Here is an 8,807-nt window from a genome sequence, read left to right on the forward strand (position 1 = left end):
GAGTCAAGACTGTAAATAATCTGTGCTTGATTTCACATTGGTGAAAGAAGCTTTCAAAAGCTGCTTAGAAAGATAGGGAAAACTGAGTTTGCTCTTTTTTATTTTGTAACTTTATGCCTTTAGATAGTTTTCATGATAGCAAGAACGTTTTTCTGCTCACAGCATTTCTTCTGTAAGAACCTCCTTGTTTGCTAATAATACATACAGTCCCATTTGGATGAATGGCAGCAAGAGTGGGAGTAAAACGCAGAGTCCCATAATTAATTGAAGCAAAATGGTTACAGGCTTGGGGTGTTTTGTTTGGGGTTTTTTAAAGGGTCTCTGGGAATCTGGCTGACAACAGGAAATGGGTGCTCACCTCACGTGAGTTTCCTTTCTGTGCCACACAACCCTGCTGAGGCTAAGCCCTGTTTGTAACATTGATGTTTGATAACCTTCTTTCGATCCATGTCTGCTGAGGGTTTTCCCCATTCCCCATTTCTGCTTTCTCTGATGGAGCTTCCCCACAGGGAGTTTGGGGACAGCCAGTGCTGCTTAGCCCATTTCAGACATGGTATCCCCATCCCACCCAATTAGAGGGGTTCCCAGTGAGTAGCACAGGGTCTCTACATCCTGATGCTCTGTACAGATTACATGAGAATTAACACTGTATCCCTGATACTCCATTCACTGCACCTCCTTTTGCCTCCCTTGGCTCATAACCCACCCTGCTTTTCTAACATTCTATTTCTACAGTACAACGAACTATATGCACGTGATTATTTCCACTACAATATTTAGACGCAAGCCTGCGAACGCCCTGGGCACCAGCACTGCCCACCCAACGCAAGGATTGTTTTGCAGGGACAGATGCGGGAGGCTGCTTTGCTGAGGGGACAGGCATGGGCTGGGGCACCAACATCACACCCAGCTTTTCTGAGCTTGTTGAAAGACAGAAAGAAAAGTGGCACTTTCAGATACCAAGCGTTTGATTAGAGCTTATGTATAAATGAAGTTACGTATCCTTAAAAGACTTCATCCTTTAAACAGTGGTATAGGACTAGAAGAAACCCACCCAGTCTTGGAAGTGTGAATCGTCCCCATATCATAAGTAATACACCAGGGATTTGCGGATCGGATTTGTACATCAGATGTTGGTAGAACTGGCATGATCTTGATTCTGGTTTCATCTGTGTTTTTAACTAACCATTTGGAACTTAAGGTCCTTTCCAACCCTAACTATTCTAAGATTCTATGATTTCTGATCTCTTGCTGCAAAATATCATTGTCAGCAACACCTAAAACATGAGAAACCAACGAAACATAACCAAATTTTTCCCTCCCCTTTTTTTCTCCTGTTTTAAGTCATTGCCCTGAGATAGGTGAGAGTTTACCCATGCACTTATTCCTAAGCAATTGCAATGTTTCACGTTGCTTTCACGTTTCAAAAGTGATGAACACAATTCACTGAAAAACGATATTCAGAGGCAAACCTTCTCTGGGGGTCTCAATATCCAGGACTTACACAAAGCAGAACAAACTCATTCTTGAGGAGAGAAGGCAAGAAAAGTTTGTGACCAGTGAATAATGGCAAAAATAGAGCTTTGGAGGCATTGGAACAATTTGTGAATTCAGCTGTGCTTTGACTACTGAAAACAACCAAACACGTACTTTAACATAAAAGTTAAAGGTGCCTCCTTTGTGCAGTGCTGATTTTTCACACAGGAACTCTCACGTTTTTTCTGGTGTACCATTATAATGGAGCAGATACCTTTGGAAAAACCCAAAACCTCTCAACCCCTAGATCAGAGTCCATGCTCACAGAGATATATGTATACATACACAATAGGAACCCTCTCATTTATTTGAGCCAACCAAGATTTTACAGTGCCTGTGAGCACCAGGGCACAGCTGATATTGCCACACATTCAACATCCCTTTGGAAAACAGTATCCACTAGCGAAACCGGGACAGATTCAGGAAACACACCTTCCTCATTACCCCTCATCCCTTCACACAAATCATTCGGTACCTTATAGTTGAGGTGCCACACTTTCTGGCTCATTCCAGAGCTAGTTTTTGCTGTCAACAGGGTTCTGTGTCATTCCACAGGGAGTTCTGGAGGTCTCCTTTCCTATTTTGGGCCAAAAGAAGTAAAAGAGATCAAGTCCAGTTGAGTTTCTCATTGCAGATGTCTTTCAGCAGAAAGCACAATTACAAACTCTTATCCCAGAAGGAAATGCAGAAATCCCTACAGGTCCACCGCAGCAGAAGAGCTAAAAGTCTGAATTTATCTTCATTTTTGAGCATTTGGAACTTTAATCCATTTTCTCCTGCTTGCTGCAGCTATTTCCTTTTTTTTAGTACTTCAAATTGCGATTAAGCTGAATTTCCCTGAGATCTGTTGTTAGGCCCACACTCCACTTTTTGCTTCGGATGAAAGCTACAGGCAGCCACACTCACAGCTCTTACTTTAAAGTGAGACTGTTCATGCAGGGAGACAACACTACATGCTTTAATTTTCAGGCTGCATAACCTAGGAACATTGGTATAACAATCTTTTAATCAAATTGCCCTAATGGACATGTCTAAGAACACAAACACTGGCTAACTGGATTTATTTTATTATCAGCAATAACAAGTAAGCAACCCATTAATTTTTAAACTCAGGCTATACACTGTAAAATTCATAAGAACCTAGAGTCAAAATTACTACAACATTTTATTGATTTTTCATCTGCAGCAATTTCGTAGCAAATACCACGCTGTTCTTGTAGCTTCCATGGAAGATGATCGTTTCCATTTAAAAACTGTATTTACTTTATTATGATTGAGCAAAATATGCTGCTTTAAAAAAATCTCTGGTTTACTATTGCATACATCTAATCTAGGCCATTTACTCCATCTTGTGAAGCTTAAAACCATTTTTCATGCTTAAAATGTCTTAAAACTTGGATTAGAAGAGTCTGGGATAGGTGGAAGAAAAGAATAGTCTTAACCAGCCCATATTTTGTATGTGTTAATTCAAGGTTCTCTTCTGGAGAACTTTTTTTTTCTCCTAAATTTATTTCCAACTACTTTTGTTTTCCTTGAGGGACCTTTGAAACACTATATTGCTACTTTTCATGTTTTTTATTTGCCCTCTGGAACAATAAAGGCTCAAAGGTTCATAAATATGCATTCTGTAAATGTATTATGCTGACAAAGTGTTGCTCAGATAGCTGCTCTTGCCTTTAGGGAATGAATAAGTTTACAGCATGCTTAAACAACAGTGTAACGGGGAATAGAGGGAGGGAGACAGCTGTGTCAGCGTGTGGGCTGGAAATGGAACAAAAGAGTTATCCTGAATGCACCAAGAAAACAGAAAAAAATGAAGTTAAATAAGACACCACAGGTAGAACCTTGCAATAAGCAGGGGTGGGGATTTGAGGGTGTTACTCACCAGTAATGTGCTTGAAAAGGCATCATACCTTGTCTTCAGGAAGGGCAGGCAGCCAAGCCATCATAAAATATCAAACTTCATTTGCTAATTCTGGCTCATGAATCAGGATAACTCCTTTGTTCTTCCCAGAACACTTGGATCCTTGTCCTGGTTAATTCTCATCATATCAGACACAGATCTAGTTCTGCTTTGCGCACCTCTGTCTCGCTGGAAGCTTAGGGCTGATGTTTGTCAATACATACACTTTTGGCAGGAAGAAAGCATCTAGCAATTAAAAAAAACATTTAAACACATACCCTCAAGTTGGCGTATTAATTGATGTTGACGGGACAGTAAGTTTTGACGGATAAGCCTCAGGACCAGTGACTGGGTTTACATGATGAGGTTTCAGTAGTGGGAGGGTTACAGGTGGCTTCTGTGAGAAGCTGCCAGAAGCTTCCCCTTTGTCCAATTCCATTACATTCTTTGTATCAGGCATTTCTTAAATGCTGGAAGTTCACGTCCAGGTTTAGGACCAAGGGCAGCAGGGAGACACATCACAAATAGCAAAACGTCACATATTTTATTACACATCAAAGTGCAATAAACCTGGAGATAGCAGCACATCACAGTGATGTTTCTCTAGTTATGAGCAGGCAATACAGAGCCAGTCCAATTCAACCTGCTTCCAATTCCTGACAGAATACGTAAATACACAGACCTGGTACACCTCTACTCTTCGCATGATGATAACTTCTCCAGAAAATAGTATCTTATGGTTAAACAAACATGCCAGTACTGTGAGGCTACAGATGATCTCTTAGACCTACAAATCAGAAGTCACTTACATTTTGTATGGATAAAGCCCAAAGGGACAAAGTAGCCAACCAGTTGCTACCTCCAATTTTTTTCATTACCTTTGCACTACTGGCTAAATGTCTCTCAGTCAAATATATTTTCCTACTTCATCACCTAGGCTTGTGTTTGGTCAGTGGGTGTTTTAGGATCACCTATCACATATATCAATACTGGATACTAAAATTATTCTTTGTGGTCCGAGATTATCTTCAAACTAACTTGGTTTTTCAAAAGCCCTGAACCTTTCCTGATCTCTTCATTCTTCCATTTTATGTTCCATCTCTCTTAGGCCAGGATTCATATGTGAAGCTTTTTGATATTTATGTCCTAATAACTTTTTTCCGTTCCCGTTTTAATTCCTCTTATCAACCGTAAGCAAAAGCAACTTCCATCTGAAGAATTAAAGGAGACTTTAATTCTTTCTAGCCATGTAAACAATCAACAATGTTGGCAAAAGTAAAACATCAACAGACTGAGAAACCCCCTTCAAATAATCTGTTATATTGTATTATACTATAATTATACTCAAAAATAACCCTCTAAATTGAATCCAAGTTAAAAATCTTGTATAAACTACGTACCATGAAGTAAAACTATAGTTTCTAATCTTAAATTGTTCCCCTCAGAGAAGGCAAATCTTTGCAATAATAATCATCAAGCTATGCCTCATCAATAACTTCTCCAACTCCTGCAAAGAAAGGATTGCAAAATATATTTCCTGATAACAGACTCTCGAGATACACAAGCCTGCTTTGCTGTCTGGTGTTCAGTGAAGCCCCAGACACTGCTTAGGGCAAGTTTGGGTGATTGAGAACATACCATCTTCACTTAGTCATCTGATTATCCACAAGACTTAGCCATGAGGGAGAGCATGAATTCAGTCTACTCCACAGATCCCAAACTGGGGTGAATGATTCACATCCAGCTCAAAGTCTGGAAGGGTATCTCTGCTAGGCACAAAGGACTCAAAGGGAGTGGTGAAGGCTGAGAGGTTTGCCCCAAGAACAAGGATGAAGAGGCAGTCAAATAATCACATCTTCTCTTGTGAAGATGTGAACTGATGTTCAGACTTCTCCCCTCTCACACAAAGCCTTCCACGTGAAGCAGCAGGGGTCTAACAGCCTATGAAGATTCAGTTTTAGCCTGAACAGCTGAAACTCTCTGACAGGCATGTAGAGCTTAAAACTGAAAAGAAAATATAATTATTTCTCTGGTCCTCTCTGTTCTAATAACTCCACTGCAGGCTGGTACAGCTCTGGCAGCATGCAGCCAAACCCCAAATCCTGAGGGGTTTTTTCTTCCTAATCTCTGTCTCAGGTCAATATATTACTCTATGTTCACTGACACTTCTGCCATCTCAATTTTGCTTTGCTGAGAAGCACTTCATCTGCTTCAGCACATATTTATTTCCATAAAGTTCAATTTTTCTTAGTTAAAAATGATCAAAATCAGAGTCTTTGGTGTACACTGTGTTCCTATAGCTAAAATTGAAATGTTCGCCCAGTTATTTCTCAACTCTTTCCAGGCAGTGACTCTGGATTTAACGTAAAACAAACTCACAAACAAAAGCCTACTTGCAGAGCACAGAATTAAAAAGGATTTTCCTTGCTTAAGCATGGAGCAGTCTCTCCCATTTCCCATCAGTGCAGGATCAGTAAGTTTTCTTAAAAGTTTATCTCAAAGCAATTAAGAGATTAACTTGCAAAACCAGAGCAGTGCAATCCAGAAGTAAATCTGGGGTAAAAGCTTTACAGAACTCCCTGTAAATACATCATTATTAAGCATAAGGGACTTTTACTCTGTTTTCAGACCAAATCTCAACACCCATTCAACTGGCAAATTAACTTAGTACTTCCTAAACTCTTGTGTAACATGACTTAGACCTAAAAACAGCTGCTCCATTGATAGTGGGGGGCTTTTTGCTATAAGCCCTGAACTGTGTCAGACATTTACCCTGAGCTTTGCCTGCAGTCACAGACAACATCAGCTGAGCATCTCTGTATGATTGCATGCAGTCTATTTCCCTGAAATGGCACTGATTGCAAGTGAGTGAATAAAGTTAAGTTCTCAGCTGCTAGTTCAATCATGCCCCTTGCTAGTGAAAAGAAATCTTCCTGGTATGGACCAGGCTAGGTATTACACTGATACTGTATGCAATAAATCTTTGACAGTCAATAGAAGATGAGGGAAAAGGATATAATAATCTGACTACAAGCCAGGTTGTTCGGTCTGCAAGCAATCAGTGGCACAAGAAAGAGGAAGAGTCCTAGAACGAGGAGGCGGGGGGGGGGGGGGGGAATGGTGGTAAGAAATAGGCTTCTGGGCTATTCAAGACAGACAGACATACTGTGAGGGTTTCCAACAGAAAGATAACAGATCAAGACAGGGGATACAGATGCACACACATTCTGCATCCCCCCCATAGATCCAGTTTAATAAAGCACAATTGATGATCATTTTTTTCTTTTTTTAATCTATTATTAGGTTTTTCAAGTGTGTAAGTGTTTCTTAATCAAAAGAACAGTTCCATACAGCCCTTGACATCAAAGGAGAGCAGTTCCAAAGCTATTACAGTATCAAAGTAATATTCTGTGCAGAATCTAAGGTGAACCATTGGAATAATCTTTCTGGGATAGAGATTAAAAAAGTGCTGCATTCAACATTGCCCAGAAGCATCCAAAGCAATCTATCAAAAAAAGCTGTAAAAATATTGGGCCACACTTTACTTGATGCATGTACTCACCACTACTATTATTTTCCTCCATTTTCTCTTTGTCTGGTTAGCCACTAATCTTACCTTTGTCTGAAAGTTCCTGCTGTATATATGAAAGCACCAGAGCTGATTAGTGAGTCACAGGAGGAAATGACCTCTGATGTGCTTCAAATCCATATAACTTTTATAGAGTTGAATCATTAGGAAAAAAAAGCATTATGGCAAAAATAGCAGCATTGTAGCAGCACTAAGGTGAGACTGCCTGATATCAGCAATTCTTTTCATGTGCCCTTAACAGATTTCCACTATGTCAAAGTCAGTTATTAGCAACTTCTCTTCTGCTATTGAATATGCATTTAATAGTAAACTCTATTTAACAACAGAAGTTTAGTTTGATAATCCATTTTGATAGAAGACTTTGGTCACCCAAGCAACCAGGAACATAATTATGCACCCTATACAATACATAGACTTCTCCCTTCACCCATGTGAGTGAAACACTGGCTTATTTGCAGAAGGGATGGGAAGTTTGGTAGCAGCTGTGGTTAAGTGAACCAAGGAGGTGGCAGAAGAGAGGGAGAGAAGGCAAGGAAGTTACCAAACAGGAAAAGCTGTTCCATCTGACAATAGTTGTTAACTTGCTCCTTGAACTCAACATCTGGCAGCATTTTCATCTTCTGTAAACTTGTAAAACATTATGGTATTTTAGACAGTGGGAGTTCATTTCCAAAAGAAAACTTTAACAGTACAAAGAGACCACAAAATCCATTTCTTAGTGGGACACAGGGTTTTCCAGCTGGGGGGCTGGGGAGAAGAGGAGAAGGAACACTTTCCCACCCTATTTGAAGGGTGCACATTCTCCTGCCACTACAGGAGAGAGGTGGGCAGCAGATGGATTGGGATGCTCTGCCCTCCAGTGAATGCAAAACAAAGCCAAGGAAGCGAAGCCACTTAAAGGCCATCCTATCCTAATCATTCTTCCCTAAGAGTACTGCTAAAGCTATATTGGAGACTGAACACGGGGTTAAATGAAGCCAGCAAAGGTATCAAATGAGCTTTAAAGAAACTTCAACATTGCCAATATGCAAGCAGCCTAGAGTCACTCAGCCACAAAGACTCAGACCCACTGTGTGAGTTTCAGAAACTTTTCAATATCAAGCTTCATTTAAAAACACAAATGAAAAATATCCCTTTAAAATGGTTTCTTTCTTACACACTCATATATTGCTGCATGATGGCTGCCCCCAGCACGTGGAATTAACACCTACTCCTTCTGGGAAAGCTTATATTTTAAAACAAAAAATATGTGATTAGGTTAGGAAGCCTTGATGACTGCTGAGTAGCTGCAGTGGCAGTGAGCACTGCATTTGCCACTCTCTCTAAATTAGTACCATTCCAAAGCACCAAATGATCATTAAACCAAAATGCAATCCAAGCCTCCTGTAGCCCTCAGTCTGTAATGAGATAGCATGTAATAAACAGCAAACCTGGAATGAATACTAGGCTTTTGTATAAATACTACTGTAATTAAAATGGGGTTGAAGTACTTGCAAATACTACAGATTCATTAATAACTGTCAAGACTGGCGAAAACTGGGACCAACTGCAAAATTCATTTTTCAAAAGGAAACAATAGCTGTAATTTTTCAATATTGTCAAACACAAGATAATGCACTATAGGAAAAGTTATGGAAAGTGTAATGTTTTTCTTGCTAGATTACGTTTGTTCCAAAATTTGCCATAAATTAACTGTAGAAGTAGACATACCTGTAGATGGGTCTTAAAATATTAAGCTCCTACATCAGATAAAGAAGTTCCAAAACAAAGGAGCCAGAC

Source organism: Pezoporus wallicus, unplaced genomic scaffold (genome assembly GCF_028554395.1).
Source record: "Pezoporus wallicus isolate ANWC-B61680 ecotype Strahan unplaced genomic scaffold, APGP_CSIRO_Pwel_v1 contig_593, whole genome shotgun sequence".
In the NCBI taxonomy this organism is placed as follows: domain Eukaryota; kingdom Metazoa; phylum Chordata; class Aves; order Psittaciformes; family Psittacidae; genus Pezoporus; species Pezoporus wallicus.